The sequence below is a fragment of the Thunnus albacares genome, chromosome 8, assembly GCF_914725855.1.
Source record: "Thunnus albacares chromosome 8, fThuAlb1.1, whole genome shotgun sequence".
Classification (NCBI taxonomy): domain Eukaryota; kingdom Metazoa; phylum Chordata; class Actinopteri; order Scombriformes; family Scombridae; genus Thunnus; species Thunnus albacares.
Genome location: NC_058113.1, coordinates 4880136 through 4906618, shown reverse-complemented (window position 1 = coordinate 4906618; position 26483 = coordinate 4880136).

Sequence of the window (26483 nt, the reverse complement as noted above, 5' to 3'; positions counted from 1 at the left end):
CTAATCCTGTTCCTCCCAAGCCCATCACTCCAGCCTCTCATGTTTCCCTGGAGTCTCCCAGCTCCTCCCTGGAACAGCCAAAGTTTGTCAGCTAACTCCAAGTCTGTGTCTTGTGTGGCTAGCCTCTGGCTAGGGGGTATCTGGCTTGCTAGCCACCGGCCTGTTTCTCAGCCTGCCAACTTTGGATGTGCTAACCATCAGCATGTCTCCCAGTCTGCTTGCTTTGTCCTTGCTAGTCACCAGCCTGTCTGCAAGTCTGCTAGCCTCCAGTCTACCTCTGCCACGAATCTGATCCCTAAAGATCCCCAGCAGTCCCCTTTCTATGGGTCTCACCTTGCCATGTCCACAGGTTCCTTCATTTAGGCCTCCAGAAGAAAGCATGGTCTCAATGGTTGCCAAGGTTGTTGGCCTTTCTCTGTTGCTCAGCTCCTCTCTGCTGCGCCCCAGAGTCTCCACTGCCCAGCACCACTACTGACTGAGGCCTGTTCCAGTTCCCGAGCTGTTGGTCGCCCCTGCTGATGCTCAGTCTGTTCCACTTCCCAAGTTGTTGGGAAGGTAAATATAAGGTGTTTTAGATAATCTGACTAAACAGGCAGGATTGTTTATAACCTGTCTGTTTGTGTGACCACTAATTTCTTGCCTCAACAGTTTTCTGTTGCACTGTAGTGTAGCCTAGTATTTGCTACATCGCAGCTGGATATGGTCATAAGTACATGAGAGCAGGGTGTAGGTTTAGTTTGGGGAAAATAAAGTCGGTGGTTCTTCAGCAAAGGAAAAAAAAGTATTGTATATAGATTTAAATCAATCTAGCAATAAATTATGAAGAACAGCGACAACAAAAATGCTTTTTAATTCTCTGTATTTATGAACTAATATACTTCTAATATACCCCCTCCAACCCCTTCCATGTGGTGTTACTCTTTAATAATAACTACAGCTTAAAAGAAAACCACTGTTTATTAAAACTTGGACTATTTTTAAGTTCTGGCTATTGATTCTATCAGCTATGACAACATTATAGTCGCCAAAGTAATTGCTGATTCTTGGAATCATAGATTATAGTTTCAGTGAGGCAAGAAACATGAGTAATCAGACAACTGTAAACAAACCAACAATTTAGACAGATTAGCTTAATTTGGAGGTAAAACTGAAAGTGATTATACTCAAAATGTTTGTAATGGACCTATTTTTAACCATTTGACCACATTCTGGGATCTCAATTACTTTGGTGAGACATTGTATGAACAAGCAAATATATGGCCTGAGCTACAAATATAAAACCCAAGGTGTAATAAATTGTAGTTCACCTGTAACTTAATAGCCACAGATCATTTAGAGGGTTAAAAGCTTACATTACAATGTCTACGTGTGAGTATCAAGGCCCCGTAATGGGACTCGTCAACTCTGCCTTCCAGCGTCTGATGTCAGTGTCACAACACAACATTCTTAACTGAAACACTATACCGTAAATCCTGTATTTCTCTTATTACCGCCAACCACTTTAACACTGTAACCTGGCCTGTAAGTAACAGATCAGCACTCTAAATGTGTCATAATCTTCTTTCAGTAACTCAAATGATACTGACACACTCAGCTTTTTTCTTGTGGTCAGCCAGTTTACAGTAAATAGTGACAGGAAGCAGGGAAGAGGGACTGATATGTAGCAATGGAGTCTGGACCTGGTGGGTCAGATAAGCCAGAAAGACATCTCAGAAATGTTTTAACCATTTTATTTTAACCTGTTGCATATCAGCTCGTATTTGTTTGTATTTTTCTCATAACCCCTTAGCCCTGTGGCCCTGTGTTGTCATCCTGCAACGGGCCCATTCAGATAATAGCCCCTAATGATTAATAGTAGCTTCTGTCAGGCCGTCCTTATCTCTGCAACATATGCGGGGGGCCAGGATTAATCTCAGTATGGGAACAAATAACAGCTGATAAGAGTGGGCGGAGGAGCATGTGTAGTGTGTGTGCACACGGTTATGCGTGTGTTTGCATTCATGTGTTGTGAGCCTGTGTGCCTGTGTAGAAGGCGAGCATTTGTTCTTGCAGGAGTCGTCCGGCCCCCGCAAGAATGGAATGTGCCTCCATGTACTGTTCTGTGCTGCACATACCATCAGCTTGCTTTTACACACACACACATATACACACACATACACACCCCTCTTTTCTGCACAGTGAATTAACAACCCACAAACCAATTTATAGGTCACACTTGTACGCAGAGTCAACAATAAAGTTTAGAACGTCATTAAGAGAAACAACAATCTACCATTTGCATCAACTGTTTTTCACTTGAAAAACAGAGAAAATTACCAGAGGAAATGATGACACCAGTGAATCAAAGAGCTGCCCGTCAGTGAGGAGAAAAGCATTTCGACATAATCTCTTTTCAGTTCTTCCTGCATTTCCTCCTCTACTTCATCACTTATCTTGGTTTTCCTGGCACGGACGCAGGAAAGACAGACGTCAGCAACACAGTGCGAGGCGTTGTTGGGAAAGGCTGCGATGAGGGCTGGGCCCTCTGGATAGAGACAGATTAGAGTTTTCAATGCCAAACACTACACCACTCATAGCAAGTAGAGAGCGAGAAGGGATAGAGTTTGGATGCAAAGTGAAGGGCTATTATCATTAAGTTTAATGGATTGAAATCGCTGCATAACTGTACGCTTGTCAAGACAGTTTTCTCTCATGGACAAAAGGTGGAGGTGGCTATAAGGGTAAAGAGGGAGGGAAGAAGACGGGAAAGGAAAGGGAAGGAAAATATAGGAAAGGAAAGGGAATGAAAGGACAGGAGGAAGACAGTAGCCCCTCATTTATCAAAATCTTGAAAGGAGTTCACATTCAAGTGCTGTAAACTGCAGGAAACGTATCTTATTTCAGGAACAGTTGCAAAACTGTAACTGAGTGTCAATTTTTTCCAAAATTGCTGTATTGTGTTCATCTCTGGAGTATGATTTAATTTGCCAGCATGCAGAATAAAATCTCTTGATTTGTGGTTTTGTTGCTGATGCACAATATTGTCTCACTTTATATGTAACATACAGTGGAAATTAAGCTCTAGTAGCTGGAAAAGGTTGTAAAAAGTTGTGGATGGAAGTTTGATGGCTACAGCTTGGAGAAGCAAAAAATAAACTAATAAATCCCTGAGAGAATGTTTTTACTTCCTTTTTCTAAAGGTTTCAAATTCATAATAAGCATATCCTTTCTGTTGACTTTTCATGAGCTAAGAAATAAATTTGAAGAAATTCAGAATTCGTATTTTGCTTAAGAACTAGGATCACTTTTGTATCTTACATTAGAACTTTAAGTCCTTCGGTTTATCTGAAAAATTCAAAACGGCTAAATTTAGGGATACACACATGGAGTTTTCACTGATGACTCAGGTCCTTAATGTTTGATTTCCTGTTACAAAACAGGACAGTGACTTCTTGTAAACTGATACTGATGATAGTGTACTAAGTACTTGTGTACTTGGTGTCATAATATAATCAAATAATACAAGTTATTTGCTTTCCATAGAGAGATACACTCAGAAGACAGGATTAAGCTGCTGATTCTGTGCCCCAGTCAGACAGAGGACACTTTTTGTCAGTGGCTTCTAAAACTGTTACAAATCACATCACAAAAATGATTATGATAACTATTTTCTGATCTGCCACCTCTTTGGTGAACATTTGGTAAGGCACAAAAACGGTTAGGGAAAGATTGTTGTCATCGTTGAAAGAAACCAGTGTTGACTGTTGATGGAGCGAATGTGAGCAAATGTGTCAAAGTCACAGACACAAAGTTTTTAGGACTTATCCAACCACCTTGACCTCTTCCCTAAGAGGTTTTGTGGACCTATAACATCACATTACTTCCACCTTTGCCTCAATCAATAATTTGTATGACCACAAGGGGTCCTTATCAGGTAAATGTAAACATGGATTGTTTTCAGTATTTTTAACAAACTTCCAAAGCTGTCTTTTTGGGGGGAAGGAGGGCCTCAGAAGTCACATCAGTGCCTTATTAACATATTATTCACACAATATGCCAATTTCTGTGGGCATGACAACCCGTAGGCCAAGAAAAAAACAGCCTGATGCGGCAAAATGTTCTCTCAAATGCTCTTCTACTGTATATTCAGCACAAAAATACCTCTGATTCCAAAGTAAGCATTGAAATAATAGTAAAATAAGTATAAAAACAAGTTCAACTTTTAAGCACTTAACTGCGGCATGAAAATATAATGTTATGCTTTTTACAGCAAGTAGTTATATACGACATACTTAAAGTGAATTATTAAGCAATTCTGTGTCTGTGTTCCATTTGTGAAATGCTTATGGTTATAATTCTGATAGGATTCTAGTTATTACTGTTGCTGTTATTATATAAACTCAAGTCCAGGATTATTCAGCTTGTTGGAATGTGTGTACACAATCTCTGACCAGATGTGACTTTGATGCTCAGGATACAACCAAGACAATATTAATGAGCACTGACAGTGTTGGGGTAAACGATTGTGTGATTACTGTAAGATCACATTTGTTCTTGTGCAACTTTGATAAATGAGAGACGGTGTTGCTGCGCTCTTCCTAAACCTGAGCCTGGCCTCCTCCTGTCTCTCTGGCTCATCTTACTGTAACTCTCCCCGCCTCGGTTTGGCCGCTGTGTGCTGTTTGACTCCCTCTTACCACCTCTGCCTCCTCCTCCTCCTTCCTGGCTGAGGGCTGTGTGAATGTGTGTCTGTGGTGTACCTCAAACATCAGATGTCACGGCTCAGCTTTGCTTTTAGAGGTTTGGCCTTTCACCTCTGCTGTTTGGAGTCCTCAAACTGAGGCCTGATGGGAGGGAAGCACATGTCTGATAATGGCCTGCTTTCAGGGTTGATTCATGGACCAGAGAGCATATGATATAGTTTGCATGCACATTAAAGGGTTGACAAAATCACATTTGTGACTGTACATACAGTACATGTAGAGTGACACATGCACACACACAGCCTGAAACATGTGTAAACAGCCTGAACCTGGCTCTTATTACTATCATGGCTGCCTGTGGTTCATACAGGGAGAGGAGATAAAAAGACAGCTGATGGAAATTATGTAGAGAACCAGATAACTAGATGTGTAGCTGTAAGTACTGCTGTATGTGTGTATATGTACTGTACGTGTATGTGCAATAAACTAACCAGCATAGTTAAGAGAAGTCTCTGTGCAGTCACTCTAGTAGTGTGACCCAGATATCTCATGTTGCTTTATGATGTGTGTGAATGCGTTAAAGGTGCAATGTGTAAGATTTGGCCAGAATTTTAGTTTACAACACTCAAAAATTAACTTAAATTATCAACAGAATGTGAAGAAATATCAGTTTTGACGTTATGTCAAATACATTTATGTATTGTGTTGCAGAGATATCTACTGAAATAAGCATGCTCACCAGCTAGCCCTGGCCTGTCCTGTCTTGTAATTCCACTTGCACCTTGAGAGGCGATAGTGAGTCACTGTAGCACCCAGTCTGCCCTCAGTCCAGCATGAGAGGAAGAAGAATTAGTGCTGCCGAGACAGCAATGGCGGGGATGAGCCAGGCTGAAAGCTGCTGTAATTTTTGCTGTTGACTGTCAATATGTCACTTTATTAAGTTTTAATATTTTTTCAGGCGGTAAAGAAACCATCTAGATTCCCAATATGTTGTCAGTTTATCCAAATAACGCCTATGTGGAAGATTGTGCTGACAATTTCGGATATGATGCTCCTGCAGCCGCTGGCTGTGGAGACAGTCTGCCTGCAGGGTCCTATCAGCTGCATGATGAACTGATCTCTGCAGCTCTTTGGTAATTTACCACTGACTCTAATGTCTCCAGAGCATTTTGATATCTTGACAACGCCATAGCACAGATTCACTGTAAACAGTAAGCTTTACACTATATTCAGTGAGTGATAATTGTGGGGTGGAGGGCTGTGCTTTTGTTTGCTTGTTTTGTTTGTTTGTTTCAAACTATTTGTTTGTTTGGATCAGGTGGCCAAATCTTACACATTGCACCTTTAAGGGTCGGATTTTGGATTTTTTGGTGACCATAAGATCAAAAACAGTCAATATCAACATGCCTGACATTTTAACTTCTTATAGTAAGAAAAGCACAGGTGTTAATGATAACACTAACAATGACTCTACTCTATTAAAGTGTCTCAGTGTATCATGACATTGACAATGTTTACATACACACTAATATTCCACTATTATTCCAAATATGACAATATTCTGAATTTGATACGGGTCGTGTAAACAGCATATTCCGTTTGGATATTTAGAATTAGGCCTTATTCTGAATGTAGCATTTTCCAATTACGACATGTTGGATATCCCGATATTATTCAGGTTTTAGGAGCATTCTTGCGTCTCAATCAGGGTTTTTACCACATTTTGCAACACACAGCCTCTTGCCTGTTTACAGCCAGCTCTGTGTGTTGTAAACAAAATAACTAGCCAACAGTTTGCAAGGCTGTTATAGTGATAAATGACGGGCTGGTTGTGTAACGCACCCCTGCGTTGGAGCAGGAAGGCAGACAGAGGAGAGGAATGAGAGGAGAGTGGAGAGCTGTTCAGGGCAGGCTGAAAAAACAGAGCGCTCCTTCTCCATGACGGGGACGGAGGGGATCAGTTATTATCCTGACATGCAGCCGGGGACTGACGGTGACGACTTGGTGTGATGCACCAAAACCACTCAGCAGTGTAGTAAATATCATGAGACAACCTAGGTACTGGATGTTCCTGTAACCATTAATTTATACCAGTCATATCAATATCACTTATAAATATCAGGTAGCAGCTCACTAATGTTTTTCACCTCGCTGGTTTACTTCACTGCCTGTGGAGATCTTGTGATTCCTGTTCACACTGGAGCAGAGGGAAACCCTGAAAACCCTCTGCATGTAAACCAGCATGTACTAAAACCACCTGTGCTTTTCCTGCTTTCACATGTCAAAGAGTCCCCTGTGAAAAAGGCCTAAACAATATAGTTCACCAAGACTTACCTTTGTACAGGCCTTTAACATACAGCACAGTAAAAAGACTGAGAAAGGGGCTCAAAACTGCATTGTCTGTAAATATATTGCTGTGGCCACAAATAGCAATTGAGCTTTTTTCACAGAAGACATTTTGACATGTGAAAGCAGGAAAAGCATGGGTGAAATTAATAACATTAATGATGACTCAGTTCGATTTATGTTTTCCCAAATTTGTGCCCCTGCTATAGTGCATGATGGTCACTAGTATGGCTTATTGAACACTTAAGGCCAATTCATGCTTTCTGTGTCGGCGTCTTTGTTGGTCCGTGTGACGTAAATTTTGTCATTGCCCATGTCTGTCCGTCACTGTGGACGTCCACTCACAGCCCAAAATTTGTGACTGCGTGGACGCTAGAAAAGCAAAACAGGAACGCCTGTCTTGTCTACTGTATGTATGTACTGTATTCCTGTTCTCATTAAGCTGTCACTTCTCTTTTTTTTACTTTTTGTTGAGCAACATACAGGGACTCCTCAGCTGCATTCAGACTGAAAACAGTCCTGTGTAAAACAATACAAGGGGCTGTGTTTGTGTGGGCGAGTTGTTTAAAGTGCTGGTGAGACAGTGAAATACAACCCACCAAGTCCGGTTGAAGAAACAGATTTTTGTGTTAAAGGCTGATCAGAAAAACACTTCACAGCGGTTTGTGATAATCAGACTGGACTTTACAACTCAGGAAAGTTATCATCCTGCAGTCCTGTTTACAAGTGAGTTCATGTCGTTGTGCAAGTCTGCATCTGTCTGCGGATGCAGAATTGACCTTTAATGTTATCAGTTACACCTGAGCTTTTCCTGCCGTGAAAAGTCAAACTAGTGTTGAGTGGAAACACAAAATTCAAAGAAAACATCAGATCTGTGTGGGGTGATGAGAAGTGTATAACACTCCTCAACTCTTCACATGAAGCACACATAAACGCAGATTCCACTGGTGCTCTTTTAATTACATCATCTTGTCGCACCCTCTTCTTCTGCAATGGTTGATGGTCCCTGACTGGAAAATTAGCAGCACCAGCTGTTCTTAACAACCCATTTCCAAATATTCGCATAACAGCAGTGGATGAGAACATGCATTAAATTGAATTTTCTTTTGCAGATTTTCTGAAAATGTGGCTAAAATTTGCACTATAACTGTGTGGAAACACAATGAATCACCCTTCATTTCCCAACGTTTTAGAGAGTATTAGAGAATTTTCGGTGCATCGCGATTGCATACAAAGAAAGAGAGAAGATGCAAGTGGGCACGAATTGAGATGATTCTGCATCCATGCTGATTCTGATGGGGCTTTATGAGCCTCTTCTAAATGTACAGAGACAAGACGAAAGAGGTGAAACAATGGAAGAAAAGTAATGGAAAAAATTCAAATTCCTGCTGAGTTCTGAGTTCTGAGATCAGTCAGTCTGAGCTTCCACGCACACAGCTGGTGCAAACATGGCTAGCAAACTACAGCTAATGCTCATAGAGTTGGTACACTGGCTGTTTGGGATGAATAAATACAGACTTCATAAGCAGTGTAGCAATGTAGCAGTCATATTCACACAAATAACATAAGTGTTGAAATCTTTAAATGTAAACTGAAAACCTGCCTCTTCAGCCTGGCTTTTGATCAAGAATGGTGGATAGACATTATCTTTTTTATTTAATCTCTTATTTTATTATTATTCATATTATTGTATATTTTTTTTATCCCTCTTATCAATTTTATTTGTCTTTGTTTTGTGTTGTCTTTTTAATCTATTTTAATATAATTTTTATTTCATTCTATTTTATTACTATTACTGTTATTATAGCTTTTAAATCTATAATCTATTACATTGTTGTCATTTTTATTCTTGTGCATTGGTCTCAAACAGTTTTTTGGGTTTTTTTTTGTCTTTTTGTGTTGTTTTTATGCTCTACACTTGTTCTGTGTTATTATTGGCTTGTCAGTCATCTGTGAGGCACTTTGAACTGCACTAACCTGTATGAAAAGTGCTTTACAGATAAAGTTTGTTTGATTGATTGATTAATAAGCCAAAAACTTGCATTTTAACTTAACATATTTTCATTCATCAGGTGACCTGACTGAGAGCGAGTACATCGAAACAGGGCTAGTTTGCTAACATTAGCCACCGTAATTTACTGATCATACCAGACCAAGTAGCTGTAGCAGCAAACCTATGCTGAACTTAGCAAGGGCTCATTTTATTGCTTATGAATTCCACTTTTTATTTGTAAGAGGTAGATTATGTGATTTCTCTTTTCAAAAATTATTTAATCGCTCTTTAAAAATGGAACTTTGGGCTTCTGCTTTTTGCATTCAGCTCAAAGGATGTCTATGCCTGTCAACAATCCTTTAGAATCAATCATTTATACATGCAGAGTAAAAGTCAGACTTTGAAGATCCAAGCCAAAAAACAAAGCATAAAAGACGAACCACAATCAGTTTTGAGTTTGACCATGCTGCACATCAGCAGTTCTTCCTTTTTTTAAATGTCACAGATGGATATTGGATCATGTTGTTAGATTTTTTTCTTAATGCCACACAATTGCTGCATTCAGTTGTAGAGGTTGAGACGTACAGCATGAGTCAGGTTATGGAAGTACAACCTCCCGACTTGTAAAATGCTTCCTCTCATTTCCCAAGCTGGCAGGATAGAAGCAGCTGGCAAAGCCATCACACTCACACATACACATACACATACACATACGCACAGACACAGACACACACACACACACACACACGCACACACACACACACACACACACACACACACACACACACACACACGAATCTGCTCAAACCCTCATCATCCTGGTTTGAAGTGAAAATCAAGAGATGTTTTGATCTGAGAGAAATACTACAGGAGAGGAAATCCAGATACTTTAAGTGCATATCTGAAGGAAGACAGATTAAGAAGCAGAATCAAAAAGAAGGTACTGGTAAAGAATATGAAGAAAGTCACATGAAAAAGGTTCTTTAGTGACATAATGTACAGATGTGGAAGGAGTGTGTGCACGCTGCATGTTGCACAGGTTTTTGCAATCGAAAGAGACTGGTGGAGCTGCAGGGAGGCAGGGGCTCATCAATCAGCAGAACATGATCTGTGCGCGGTGCCGCCCTGTGATTTCCCCACTGCCGCTGTTAATCTGCTTCCTAACCTCTGCAGTTGTGTTTCTGCAGCCAGAACAAAACCCATGAGAGGGGAGGGGAGAGAATGCAGGAGATGAGAGAGGAGGGAGGGGAGAGAGTTCTCACGCTGCCTTCAATTTTGTATAATTTAACTTATAATTTGGTTAATTTTTTTTCTATAATTTATGGGTTTTGAGATTGCCTTTAATTATGCTTGCCTTTTGATTTGATTTTCTTGAATGATTTGGTACAATAGATCAGAGGAAGTATGCTGTCATAGATCATTTCAGCAAACAGTTCAGCTGTCTTTCTTCAGAGAAGAAGTACGCAGCTTTGTTGCCAAGACACATGAAGCAGTTAAGATTAAGAAGGAAGTTTGAATTAGACATGGGTTGTTTAAGAGAAGAGTCTATATGAAACACATAAAAAGACATTGTGTAACTGCAACTTCCTTAGTGAAAGTGATATGATGGCCCTGAGTTCACAAGTTATGAGTTACTTCAGATCTTTAACGAGATTAAAGACACTTTTTATTACACTTTTGCAACAACCAAGGGTGTAGGTGTATTCTTTGTAAGTCAGCTCTTACATATGCACATGTGCACACACATAAAGAGCCTGACTGACAAAATGTTTACTTGCCTGAAACCAGACTTGTAATGATGATTTTTACATTTTATTTTATTGATATAAATCTGAGACTAAAATGAATATTTAAAATTGACATATATGACAGATTGTCACAATAAAGGTTAAAAGAAAATGAATGAATAGAAACCTGTAGGTCATGTGTTCTGTTTAAACCAAATAGCTGATTTAAGGTTTTCAGATCTCACGTGAGATTCTGCAGCTCTGTTCCTCTTTCAGTTTGCTGATTTAGGCAACACAACTCAAGAGTTTCATGACAGAGCCACAGAGATGCTCAAACCCAAATCATCTCTAAAACTTCTTCTTCTACTACAACACTATGACATCAGCGCTCATATAATAAATGAAGTTTGATTGATTGATTGATTGAGTTGACCTTATAAATAACGTTTATGTCGTAATGATACACACAGTATACAATAATAACTCTGCTCCTGATCCACTAAAAGAGGAAGGATGGTATTAAATAGTAATTCCACTTCTAAAGATTAATGTTTGGACTGATTACAGAACATTCTTATTAACTAAGCTAAACTATTACTGACACTTGAAATTGAATATAATATCAGATGATCTTAGTTTTGTCCAGTGAAGACGTTTTCAGTTCTGTGATGTTTGAAATGTTTAAGCTATAAATACTAAATACTTCAGATTCACTACCGTTCATCACCATCACTATTACTACTGGGCTGCAGTTAGTCGACAATGTATAAATAGCTTTAAGTTGAGGTTTGACAGATAATCAAGTTGAGTTTATCATAATAATCCATGTTTTGTAGAAAACACACAAACCTGGCAGATCTCACTGTTAATATTATGTGGATTTAAAATGTCAAGATTGTTTGAGATGTTGGTTGGAACAATTCAGCAACACCATGACATTGGTAGTGACATGTCCGCACTGTCCACACCCAAATCTAGGCCCATGGCAACAGCAACTATTGTGTAAATTTATTACACATCACACCTCATAATATCTTGATCACAATCTAAGACTGCACAATATCAATTTGAAGCATGTCAGATTGTGCAATGAACCATAGCACTATGATTTAAATAGACAAGAAGTATATGAGAGCAGAGGTATGTCACAAGCTTGCGTCAGTCATCTAAGCCACTCTTATTTTTTGAAAATGCCCTTTTCTCCTTTGCCAGATTCCCACAAGCTTTTTTTTTGTTCTGCTTCCATTGTTTTGGTGTGTTTGTGTAAATTTCTGACACTGTCAGAGTTTTACTGCAGGCTGTCCTTGGTCGCTAAAGCTCCAAATCAGCCGTCAGTCAACACGTCTCACAGTACGAACTAAGACCATCGTTTTGGATTGAGGATCAAAGATTTCACCATGTTTCTCTCTTGACTACGTCCACCTATATTGAAGAATTGCGCAATATTAACAGGCATTAAAAGTCTACAGTGAAGCTAGCTGAGGCTGAGGTTGTATTATAGGCACAGCGGTGCTTTGAGCTAAATGCTATCATCAGCATGTTAACATGCTCGCAGTTACAATGCTAACACGCTGATGCTAAGAAGGTGTATAATTTACCATGTTCACCATCTTAGTTTAACATGCTAGCATGCTAACAACACAAGGTACAGCTGAGGTTAATGGGAATGTCGTTCGTTGTGCAGGTCATTTTTGACCTCATAATTATAGTTTTGACCTGATGATGACACTAGATGAGAAGTTAAGGGATCACCAAAGTGAATAGAATTCATCCTGAGGGGAACATGAATGTCTGTACAACATTTCATGGCAATCTATCCAATAGTTGTTGAGATATTCTGGACCAAAGTGGTGGAGTGTGTGTGTTTTTTTTCTTTTCTTTTATGATTGTTGCATTTTCTTGTATTTCATTTATTAAAATCTTCTGTACATGTTATTTGTTGCTGAATGTGCATTAGTGTGAAGTGCGTATTGAGTTTACTTGACTGAAAAGTGCTTGCTTCACTCTTCTTTTTTCCTAGCATGCAGAAAACATTCAAGAACCATTCTTGTTCTTATAAACAAGCCACATGTCAAAGGAAAAGCTTGAGTTGCTTTAAATGTTTCTTATTGTCAACAAATTCCACAAAGGCAAGAGCGCTGATAATGGACGTTTCTGCAAAACCCTGGATTATGTTCAATACCAACATATTTTGCAATGCTTTCTTGCTGCAAATCTGCACAAGGCAACTGCGGTATGGTACGGCTAGGAGTTTAAAAAAAAAAAGTAACATCTGGTGGCATAGGGGTTAAGCACCAACCATGAACCACAACGTCCCTGGTTCACGTCCGGCTGGGAATTTTTGTTGTATGTTATTCTCCATCTCTCTGTTCTCTCATTTCCTGACTTCTCATACAGGTGTAGAATGCTATAAAAAGTAATAATATTTCATGTTTGTGACAGCATAAAAGTCAAAAGTGTTACATGCCTATCCACAACCCTGACCTCCATACCCTTACTTTCCTCATTAAGGGCACTACCTCCTGTATTGACACCAGACTCTGTTGAGTCTTTTACATCCAAACTTGAAATTCATTTTTTCACCTTGACTTTCAATGAGTTATCCATTCTTGTACTCACTGACTACACAATGCAACACAACAACCCTCTGTCTCTTGTCTAAATGAACACATGAGCATTGTATTGTGTGCCTTGTGTCTCTCTGCCTCCCCATCTTTTTTAACTTGACTGTTTCATCCTCTCTCAGCATCTCTCATCTCTTCTCGCTATGTATGAAGGGAATCCTTGAGCTTTGCCTTCTTAATGTGTATCTGTGGTCTGACCTCTTGTCCTATGTTATACAGATTGTATGTTGTGCAGATTTGCAGATTTGTGATTTTGGGCTACATAAATAAAATTGACCTGACTTTAAGTACAGATGGAAAATGTGTTAATTTATTAATTATATATATATATGTATGTACACACTATATATCTTCTTTTAGAACTTAAAGCCACTATGTGTAGAACTTGTTCATTTCCAGTTTTGGTTGGTTTGCAGGCGGTTTTATCAAAAAAGACACTACAAGTTTCCCTCTTAAGTCCATATCATCAGTTTAAAACACAGATACTATAAAACCCTCCTTATGTGCCAGTTCACATTCTTTTTTTTTTGTTTTTGTCACTGCATACTTCATTAAGATCCTGTCGCTCAGTCAGCTTTCAGTATTACTTTCAAACACTCTGCATAATCTGTGAGCGGAAAGACTATCAGTATGTTTTGTTTGAACCTTCAACAAATGTCTGTACCTGGGGCAGGAGTTTGTTTTCTGGGGGTCCCCCTTTCACATGTTCGCCACTCAAACAAAAATGTAAGTGTGGCACTCCCATGAAAGGGCCAGTCCCTAACTGGTTGTTTTGTTCACCCATGCTGTACCCAGCCGTGCCTTTGATACTCTGACCACAAGTAAATGAACAGATTACTTCTGCAAATAGAAAAGTCTCTTTACAAACACAGACGTGAATGTCGACGTCCACTTCCCTCTTTCATAGAGCTGTAGTGAGTTAATGCAAAGAAACAGAAATGATCCGTATCTGTATCTCTCCTTATATGTATTAGTAATAACTCCTTGACAATATTAAATTTTTTTTTGGAAAAGGTGCAAATGGTGAAGGCCCAAAAGTGAAAGTGTTTTCCATACAGGCTTTTTGCCCAAAGTTTCTCACGAAAAGGAAAAGAAGGATGGAAGAAGCCAAAGGGAGAGGAAGCAGTGAGGATGTACTTGAAATGATTCAACATGGGAAAGTGACAGAGGTTTCATGGTTGGAAAACACTGAGTGAAGCCCGCATGGGAAGTGAGAGACAAAAGGAAAACCCAGAGAGAAGTGCAGGGAGGGAAATGAATATATCATTTCATCTGTTATATCATCATAATTCTACATTCGTCTCACGCATTCTCTCTACTCACAACCTGCCAGATTGCTCTTGCGGAGGGGCCCTCCCAACAGGAAAGAGAGGATTTATTTCCTTTGCTGACCAGCGCTGGTATTAGTGGTTGTGGGTAGTATTTGTTTTTGGGTGGGTCATCTCTTCCTAATGAAACCCAGCGGGCTGGAAAAGTCCATGGAGAGGCAGGGATGTTGTCTGCACTGATCGGTTTCTTTCAAAATACCAATGAAGGAAATGGGAGATATTTGACCTGTAGACATACTCATAAAAGAATTTTATGCAGTTTAAGCCACAGTATAGTCACCTGCCATATTTCACTGTTTCATGTTTACTTGTCCTTATATTACCCACTTGGCTGTGAGTGTAATGGTGCATGTAATTATGACCAAGCCAAGACTTTTTTTCTATAAAAACAGGGAATACTGTTATCTATCATTTTCACTCCTATCCTGTGTCTTGCTGTGTGTTTCTGTGTCCTCACGATATGCCTTATTTTCACTCGCTTCTAGACCTTTTTCTGATCAGTGCTTCCTCTTCCCTCATCCTTGCGAGCCAATCGCTGTTGAACAGATGGAATGTGCATTTCATTGTGCAGTCCGTGTTCGTGCGTCTCTGTTCTGGGGTGGTTTAATGTCGCTTTTGGTCAAGTGTTTAATGGATTTGTCATGTGTTGCAAATTGTCTGTGAATGCAGTCACTGGTGTATATGTGTGTGGGTGTGTGTGCATGAGAGGGAGACAAAGAGACTTCAAGAATGAGCACACGTGGCCATAATTCAGCAGAATGATGATGGGGTAGACTTACCGAAAGTTGCCTCAGTATCATTTATCGCACAGTTATTGTGTTTTCTGGACTACAGTCTAGACTGTGTGAACACACATTTCATAAACGTAAACACAGTCATAATACTGCGCAAACACAGTTATAAATCACAGGCTCTGCCAAAGAGGTAGAATAAACAAATTTTGTATAAGCTGTACTGTTTGGTCTGACAGTATGTCACTGATGAAAGTGAATACATCTATAGCAAAACATACACTATATGGTCTAAAGTATATGGACATCTAATAATTTCACCAATATATTATGTGATAGTGAAGAGGCTATTTCCATGCGTGAGCATTAATCTGCTGCTGTAACAGCCTCCACTCTTCTGGTTTCAGGCTTTCCACCAGATGTTGGAACCTGGCTGCAACCTGATTTTCTCCCATTCAGACACAAGAGCATGTATAAAGTTGGACACCGATGTTGGGTGATAAGGTCTGGCACACAGCCGTTGGCCCACTTCATCCCAAAGCTGTTGGATAGGGTTGAGGTCAATTCTTCCACACCAAACTAGGAAAACCATTTCTTTATGGGCCTGGCTTTGTGCACGGGGGCATTGTCATGTGGTAACAGGAAAAGAAAAGAGCCCTCCACAAACTGTTGCATCAAATTTGGAAGCATGCAATCATGCATATGGGACATATGCTTTTTGTTATTTTTATACTGTTATGATGTTGGATATCTATGTTAAACATAGTCAAAGTTTCAAAACTTGAAGTGAACATATGTAAAATGCTCCCTGTTAGTTAAAAGCTCAGGCTTCAGTCTGCTCTGAATGCTTTGTTTGAAAATTTACCTCTTCTTCCTCCTCGTGATGACGTCAATTTGCGTATGCCCACAAACTGCCTTTGTTTTTTCCATGTATTGTTTGTGTTGTCCACTCTCATATTTTGGCTCTGATTCCGGCTCAAACATGTATGGATGTATTTGAGAATTTTCCATTTCGAGTCTCACAAGGGGCAGCATGCTGAAGCTGGGAGGGGTTAGGGAGGGGTTGCCTTAAAGAGACAGGGGCTCAATTGGCCTGTTTCAGACAGAGGCTGAACTGAGGGGCTGTGTAAAGGGCCAGTATATGATAAATAGAAGAGTTTTTGAACTGTTAATTGTGCAAGGATATTCCAGTGGAGCCCCATAATATAAATATATACCTGAAAATGTGTAGAGCATGTCCCTTTTAAGACTCAACTCACTTGAAACTAAGGGGCATAGCCCAAACCATTAAAAACAGGCACAGAACAAAAGCACACGAAAGTATGTGGATGGATCTACATGCTGAACCTTAGTCTCTTATGTTTTCCTGTACCATTGATTCATTTTCTCTTAATTCTCTTTATAAGTTTAGGGCCGACCTATACTGCAATGCAACTGTGCTGAAACTCTATTTCATGTCTATTTTTATTTTATTCTATTGAATTCCCCACTGTGTTTTTAAATGTTGCTCTAACATATTTCTCTTTGAGAGGTGCTATGCAAATAAACTTGCCTTACCTATAAATGTAAGACACTACACCACACAGCAAAGTCAGTCCCTCTGCTACCGCTGACCAGGAGCCTCCATCTCCTCTGGCAGCGAGCCGTGACAGTGGTCAAAGGCTTAGTGGAGATCAAACACTCGCTTTAACCAGAAAAGACAAACCAAAGCTCAATTAGCCCTGTGTACATAACCATCAGCTGACTGCAATCACACAAGGGATTGTCAGTGGAGTAAGACAGAACCAGACTGGATTAACATAACTCCTCTTCCCTTCTCTTCTCTTCTCTTCTCTTCTCTTCTCTTCTCTTCTCTTCTCTTCTCTTCTCTTCTCTTCTCTTCTCTTCTCCTCTCTTCTCTTCTCTTCTCCTCTCTTCTCTTTTTGAAGACACTAGATTTCATTGTAGAACTTGTCACACTTCTCTTAATAATGGGATATTTTTGTGTCTATTGTCCAAACTGAGGCACTGCCTAATTTGTGCATGCAGAAACACAATTTAAGTTTTGCTGTTAATTGGGGATTGTTTTTTTGAAGAATAGGTTGTACAATGGACAAAAACAGTAAAATCTGTGTGACCATTTAACAGTTTCTTATAGGAATGTATAGTTGTACGTAGTCTAATCAACTTAAATTCTATAAATATCAATCCAGCACAACAAAACTCAATGGTGTCAGCCTGGTTGATTTAACTAATTATCTTTTCATTGGATGTACTAATAACCATTTACTTACATTAAATCATTACTGGAATGTTACTCTGCTGTAAATTGGCTTAAACAAACAGGGTTGCAGAAGCCCATACACCATAGATTACCAGTTTATCACAGGATTGACACATAAAGACAACCATTAACAAAATTTGCAATTTAGAGTTTCCAGTCAATCTAACCTGCATGTCTTTGGACTGTGGAAAGCTGGAGCACATAGAGGAGACCATGTAAACTTTAAGGCCCAGCCATCCGGTAGATTCACACCCACACTTTCTTGCTGTGAGGCAACAATGTCAACTTTTGGTTTTCAGACATCCGCAAACCCAAAATAGCGATTGCCTCACATCTCCTGCATGGACCAAAGGACCACATGCAGACTCAAATAGTCCTTCTTGCATAGTCACTATGAGTAACTGCATTGCTTTTGTATTTCAGGTCTTATAAAAAAAAGATGGCCCTAACATGGAGAAAATGGATACACACTCCTCATGTTCTCTCTTTCTCCAACCAAAAACAAATGAGTGTTTGGCAGCAGCACCTCTCAGGACTGCTGTTGTGGTGAGTTTCTGTTGGCACAGACACTGGATGCTTTCTGTGTAGACAAGGTTTCCTCCCTCTTGTACGAAACATGTGTTTTTAAGAGTGGGGTTTAACCAACCATCGCATTGGGTAAGATACAGTGTGCTCTTGGCTTACTGTAACTATATATTCTGTATGATTTCTACAGTACATGAGGTATAGATTCTCTATAAAACTGAATCTAAAATAACCCTGATTCATTCCATGTTGAGGCTGGTTTGCTGCATGCTAATGCATTCCAGTCTTCTTCACAGCAACACTTAGTCACTGTTCTGCAACACAGATCCTGTGCTCTGTCACAAACAGACCCACACCAACACATACTTACTCAAGAAAGAAGGCTGGAAAAAAGAGAACAGGAGGCGAGTTAAGATGAAAAACATTACTGCTGCAGCAGAAAAGGCAGTGAAAAACACTGTGACATGTACCCATTGGCAAAGGCGGACTCTACATGTCATGATCAAGCAATGATTTAATGATTATGGCTGCTCTGGGACTAAGTGATGTTGGAGTGACTTGGTGGCCAAGGGGCTCAGAATTTTAGGAAGTGATTGAACAGCGATGGGTGGATCCTAATAATTTAATGAGCAAGCAGGGGATTACTCATCATCATGTTGGGATTGGGCAGGGGCATCTAGGCATGGATGCAGTGGTGATTTGGACATTTTCCCACTGATCCTTTTGGGTGGAGTGGGTGGAACTTGGTACTGCATGTCATTGTAGAGTTGGAAAAGAGACAATACAGTTGAATATTATAACACTATTATTCATGCATCATTTGAGAAAAATAGGTGTTACTCTTACTCAATATGACATACTCTTCATGCTGCTAATTTTAGACTGAAGTCACTAATAGCTAATGTTTTGTGCAATTTTCAGTGTTTCCCCCATAGCTTTATTCTTGTCAGGCTGGAAAAGCATCTGCAACAACGTTTAGACCATCATCACAACCCGGCAAAGAAGTGTTAGCTAAAAGGCTAACACTGTATGTATCAATAGATGTGAAACAGATAGCTATGTAGCTGCTTAAGACTAGGTGACTCTTTTACACCTGTTTCATATACGGGGAAACTCATTACACAGCATCAGTCAGACATCTCTGTCTCATACAGAGATGTTTGGGCATGTTTAGCCTAGCAGTACAAAGACTGGAAGCAATAGAAATCTCCACCTTAAAGCTGTCTTATATACTTGGGTATGCAGTAACACGTTACTTTGTAATGCATTAAAGTAATGTGATTATTTTTTTCAATAAAGTGATGTAAGAGAAGTGTAAGGGGTAACTATTTGAAATTCAGTCATTACATTACAGTTACTGATTCCATCGCCCAACATAGACTCAACATTGCCCTCTTACTGGGAGTTTGATTGAGGGTTGATGTCAATTTCAGAGGACAGACTGCTGTTGGATAAATTAAGCTTGGTGCAGAACCAGGAGGTGATGGCAGGCAACTAGTTTTTACAAAAAGAGGAGAAACGCGCCTCTCAGTGTCTTATTTATAGTATGGTGTGTTGCCAGCTAGCCACTGGTAACTTTGCCTACATTCAGTTGGTATTAAGCATCAGTTGAGGAAAGAATTTCCTTCCTTTGCTGGAGAGCTGCATGTGGTCATCTGTTGATGGACAGTAAAAACCTCCTCTAACTGTATGCTGGCTGCTTGTTAAACCACAATGTGTTGTTTTCTAATTCCACATGTTAAATACACAAGGTGTGTTGCACAAGTATGGAGGCTTTGAGGTTGTTTAAATGGAATGAGTAATTGATTACATTTTTCAAGTTATTAACTCAACTCTGTGTCATTGTTATTATTATTATTGCTAATTTCCCTACCACTCTCTCTCCCCTGTTTGGTTCTTTTTTCACTCTTTTCTTTGTTTTACTTCTCTGGCCCTTCTCCCTACAAACATTCTCAATGCAACCAAACACGACACCTCACAAACATCACCACAGCTTAACAACTCAGCTTGAACTGTTTCACCATCCTGTGTTAATGTGTGTATGTTCTGACACTGTTCAACTGTCTTGTCTTATGTTATTATGTCCTTTGTTATGTTATATTGCACCAATTAAAATAATAATGATAATAGTTAACCCAACTCTGCTTAAATCTTATGTATTTAACGCATGAGAAATTAAAAAAAATGAGACATTGTGTTTTTAGAAATAAGGCTACTTCACTTTTGAGGTGAAGTGACTTAAACCAAACTTTTTGGCCACTCGGAAACAGTGGAACAAATGCAACAATGACTTTGTTACCTTAGTTGAAGTTGATGTTGGGAACAGTTGCCTGTTTACACGTACCCTCCAGACACGAAGCAACATCAGCATTCATGTGAAGTCATGTTTCTGCCAACCAAATATAATTCCAATATTCACTCTTCTTTTAACTGTGCTTTGGTCTCCACCAACCGCTGAGAAAAATGTAATGCTACTATTCAAATATGTTCACCAGCTAGTCGCAAACTTTGTCTATCTGCTGTTTGATGATGAGCAGCTAGAGAGCAACGGGTTTATTAGAGCTTTTTCACTGAAAACAGCTGCCTGCTGTTGCTGGAGATGCTGATGAGAGCAGTGAGACTGAACCAAAACAGTAAATTTGCAGGCCAGAAAAAACCAAACAATCAACCAACAATCTGTAGACTTGAGGGTAAATGCAAAGTTGGTCATAATTTCTTTGCGTGTTTGTCAGTATGAGCATCCCTTTTAACATAACACATAGTCTTTAGATCTCTTGTTGATATAAAATATGATTAGTCCAGCTTTAATGCTGACATGGAGACAGGATCTGGACTTTACAGTGGGGTTGCCATGTTTGACAACTGTGATAAATCCATGAACTAAACCCAGCTGACTCTTGGAGGTATTGGTGACTCACTTCCTGGCTAACAAGATACAAATCATAAATAAGACAATGTTGGAGTTGTTAGGAAGTGTATTTTTTTTACTTTTTCTGCAGGTATATAGGCAAGACGTTCCACCATGCTTTCAGTATCTGCTAAGGCTAAACATGTCCTGGAGACAGAGTAAAGTCGATATTAATGTTCTCATTTGAGTGTGGGAGACGGACCTCATCGTTTGTTCTAACACTCAAACAACTCATGTCTATTTTTAACTGACAAGCGACCTCTTGGGAATTCAGATCATAATGACCGTTGCAAACTGTAGCAAAGCCAGGAGTGGGCAGAAGTTTACCATTGCTAAACCTCTTAGGGGACAGAAAATGCTCCTACGCATGAGCCATTTTTGTCATATGTGTCACTTTGAAAGTAAAAGAAAGGCTTCCATTTATACAAACAAAAGAAATAAATGTACAAACATTTGCAGATGGCACAGATTAGCTTTATAGTACAGCAAACATTAATTTCATATTTCACAAATTTCTAATCCCTGTAGAATTCCACAGCTTCTCACCTCTTACTGTAATACATATAAAGATGGTGGAAAGTTACTAAATACATTTACTTAAGTACTGGACTTAGATACAATTTTGAAGTATGTGTTCTTTACTCAAGTCACTTTATGCTACTTCTGCTCCACTTAAGAGTGAAATATTGTACTTTTCAATCCACTCCATTTAGTCAACAATAAGGTATATTTCAGTTATTTTTTTATTTATTATAGGATCACAATTATTATAAGATAATAAATATAATGTATTGTATTTCTTAAAATATGTAGTACAGCCCAAAATATGCTCTCCCTGACTAGCTTCAACAATAAAATAAATTAAAATAATGCATCAGTAATAATGTTCTTCTGGTATAATATGAGTACTTTTTTCTTGATGCATTCATTTTGTTGATAATACTTTTGTACTTTTATTTAAAGGTGACTTTTTTTACTCATAATTATTGCAGTACTGGGTATTGCTATACTTCTGCTTACTACTTTTACTTTACTACTAGTGTATGATCTAATAGTTTTTCCACCACACAGACACACACACACACACACGTAGTCACGTTTGAGAGAACATTTCCTGGAGATTTACCCTGACTTACAATCATAACCACTACCTAACCTTACCATAACTTTAAACCAAGTCTTCTCCCTAAAATCTAATGATTTACGTCATGGGGACCTGCTTTTTGTCACCAAAAGGGGACTGAGTCCAGTCCATGACTGTGTAAAGACAATTAAGTCCCCACAACATAAGGAATAGCTGGTACTCACACACACACATTTGTCTTTCTATAGTTGTGAGGATCCTTTCTGACATGATGCAGTCCCTAGCCCCTAACCCTACCCTTAACCATCATAATGAAATGCCTAACCCAACCCTAACTCTAACCTAATTCTAACCTAAACCTTAAAACCAAATCTTGACTCTCAAACAGCCCATTGAAGTTGTGGGAACCAGCCAAAATGTTCTCACAAAGCAGAAATGTTCTCACTACAATGGTTTCAAGCTGAAATTGAAATCCTCACAAAGACAGAAAGACAAGCACACTTCAGAGGACATTACACTGACATACATTCATTTCCTGAAGACTTACCCTATCCCTTTAACCTTACCCTAACATTGACCTTAACCATAAACTCACGTTAAAGTTGAGTGATTTACGTTATGGGGGCTTTCTTTTTGCCCCCAAAAGGGAGGCTTTATGTCCCCACAACATGAGTAATAGAAGTACACACAAAAACACTCACACACTTAAATAGCACATGTGATAGTGCTAATGTGGAGGTATTTTAAATTAATAGCAGATGTGTCTTCAACTAATGACTACCAATCACAGTCCAGAAATGAATACATACATACATACACACACACACACACACACACACACACACACACACACACACACACATGCACTCAGTCCAGGAAAATAATCCCCAAAGGAGCAATGATGTCTTCCCAGAGATCATTTAAATTCTTAGGGTTTTCTCAGAACAAAGAGTCCCTGACTGGCTGGAAGAGATCAAAAGTATGTACAGTAACTACTTACACCCATTCTGCAGAAGAGGACTGAAGGGTGGAGTACTACTTTCTCACTCATACATACAAGCAGTGTCACCTGCTGCTTTACTGGTCACTATGTTGTGTCTGTGGGTGGATTAGATGATTAATAATTGACAACCACAATCAAGGAGAAAACACATACGCTCACCCACACATATGCACACTACACACCCACATAGCTTAGTCTCATTAGCCTTTGCTGTCTCATTCTTTAAATATATATAACATATCCTATAGTCTATACAACAGACACCTGTTGTACAGACTATAGGATATGTCGTGGTTTTACTCTTCCTCCTTTTCTCCACATGTGTCCTCTTCCTCACAGAGCTGTGTCTGGGTGTCCTCTTTAGACAAGCACACAAACCGCTAGAGCCTCTTCAGTCTGCTCACAGCCCGTTATTAAAGTCGGGACCTTGCTGACATTGTGGTTCACTCTTCAGTTCCAGTGAAGTTCAGCTGTCTGTGGGCAGAGCATTGGCAGATGTAATCTCTCTGCAAACTCTTCATCACAACTGAAATTTAAGAACTTGAATTGTCTTGTTGTCTGGATCAATCACTCTCAGTGACAAAAAGCCTACCCAAGTATTGTATTTTAAGTCTTGTCTTGGTTTTGAGCATGTTTGGAATGGTTATGGAATATAGATAACTCTGGTTATTCAGCTTCCTGCATATAATCAGAGCATTATGTAGGTTTCTGATTGATGCATCTGTGCAGGCATGTCCTTAAACAATAATTATGGTTTATTATAACTTGGTTATATGGGTTTTTGTAGTTTTTGCCATTCTAGTGGTAATATTAACATGTCCACTGTTAATCCATGAAATACAGCGCCATTGCTGAAAAAAAGTTGGATGGGAAACACGACAAACAGATTGTAAACGAACCTAGAGGTTGGTGAAACTTTACTCAAACTGTTCATTGTAAATCATAAAGTGGTTTGGACTACTGGCTAAACTGTTGGCTTGTTTACAACCTGTCTAACTATGTTCCCACATCCCAGCAATTATTTTGGTGCTACAGTGTTATAATTGATAGAAATGGTGGCCAAAACTATAAAAATAAGACCCAAGTTGTAATAAAGTGGAATTATCTTGACATCCAGCCACTCTCTGTCATTTCTGTAGTGAGTGTGTTACCTCAGTAGTTGAGGATGAATCCACACTGGTTTCTGGCTGTCTGGACTCTACTGCATTTACCACTGTGATAGCTTTGTTTTTTCTATGTAATCACAACAATGCAGTTTACTTTATTCTACACGTTACTGTCAGATCATCACTTTCATGTCAGCGTGTAGACCATCATTAAATTATTTATCTTTTTTTACTGACCTATGAGTTGAGGACACACCTACACATATGACAGACAATGATCAGAAACCAGGATACGGTGTTTGGAAGCCCTTATCTAGGCCCTGGATTGCTATCTCCTGGAACGTTACAGGAAGTTTGTTGAAAACAGAACTCAACCCGATAGTAGGTGCTCTTCTGAGGGACTATGCAGATGGGGGGAAAACTGTGTGGGCAGGTGCAGTGTTTCCAGTGGAACAAAAGGTTTGTGGGGGGATTTGCAAAATCTTATAGTCACAGACTATAAGATTTTGCATAGACGGAGGATCTAGCAGGGTCACTATTTGCAAGCCTACAACTAGATTCATTTTGAGATTATTTCCCATCCTGCTCCTGGTGGAAATTTACAAGAAAGAAAAACTGTTGAAAAATGGAGCAGAAACAAAAGCTGTTTTGGCCATAGCTGGCTTTGTGTATGCAGTGGTTTGTTCTGAAGAAAATGTAAATTGATCAATTAATTCAGTTATAACTAAACAACACCAGCTGTGAAGAGAAACAACAGACACTACATGCTGATTGTTCTTGCTGTTAACTTATTTTTATGAACAACTCTTTATTTATTTATTTATTTTTTTACAAATGAAATTTTTGGGGGGGTTGACGTTTCTTAGAGCATATAAGCTAAGACAATCGCATTGTAAAAGGTGTTGTCCTATACTTGAAAAAAATAAATATCTTAAATATCCAGGTTTTCCAGTATGCATGGGAAAACGAGGTATTTTTTTTACAAATTTAAAACAGCTACAGTTTATACAGCTGCCCACAGAAACCACCTTCAACCATTAACTATCTGGACACAGCACTTTCAGCTGCTGGATGTTGGAGTATTTCTGCTTGGAAGCCCTGCACACTGCATGAAACAGCAGCAGTCTAGATAATTATACAAAGGCAGAAAGTCACAGGTTTAACTCCTCCAATTGACCTGAAATTATGTGTGAAAAAGCAGTAAATAAACTGCAGACACACAGCAGCTGACAGAAAGAGGTCATATTATACAGAGAAATATTAGCTTTGTCTGGATGAATAAATGTTAATGTGACTTATAAAAAGAGAAGCTAAAGTGCAATGAGAATACTGAGCTTTCAAGTTTCAACAGGAGTCATTAATAACACCATCAAGCACATCGTGTTTTATTAGGAAAGTAGTTTAAAAACATGCACACAAAGGGGAACCACTTACTTCATACTCTGTTAGAAACTGAGTACAATTAGCTGATAATTGGCCTGATCAGCCATCGTCAGTAATCAATACAAACATACATTATTAGACTGTAAACCATTAATCAAACCAATAACTCAATGTCAGACAACCTTATCATACTTTAGCAGTTATCCAGTGTTTCTGGAGTGGTGACAAAACATTAAAAAATATACATATTAGCAGTTTGAATTAAACTGAAGCTTCCTACGCTCTCCAGGGAAAATATTATGCCAAACTCCCTTTAAGAAATATGACATTAACAATTACTTACATGTCTGCAAAAAACACATAACTCTAGAAACACAAGATAGAGTCATATGTCAAACATCTTCTTGTCAATTCAGCATCAAAATAACTTCATGTTTTGGATTTTTTTCGCCTCAACTCACTTGCAGCTTCTGTTGGTTAGCTGCACTATTTCAGTGGGAAAAGACTGAGGGAATGAGAGGCGTCCTAATATATAATTAGGACACCATGGATGTATTGTAAGAGCTGGATACTGGACTAAAAATGGCACCCGTTCAGTCCAATAAGAATTGCTTGGCTGGCGCATACACCAAAAAAATTTTTCTAGCTTCCAGGTTTGCGTCCGCTGTTGTGCAGCCCACTGAATATGCACAATAGTGTTTCCCCCGCTGGCCCCACCCACGAGTTCCCGCTCGGCCCATAAACTTTACATTGCAATGACGTCACAGATTTTTAAATTGC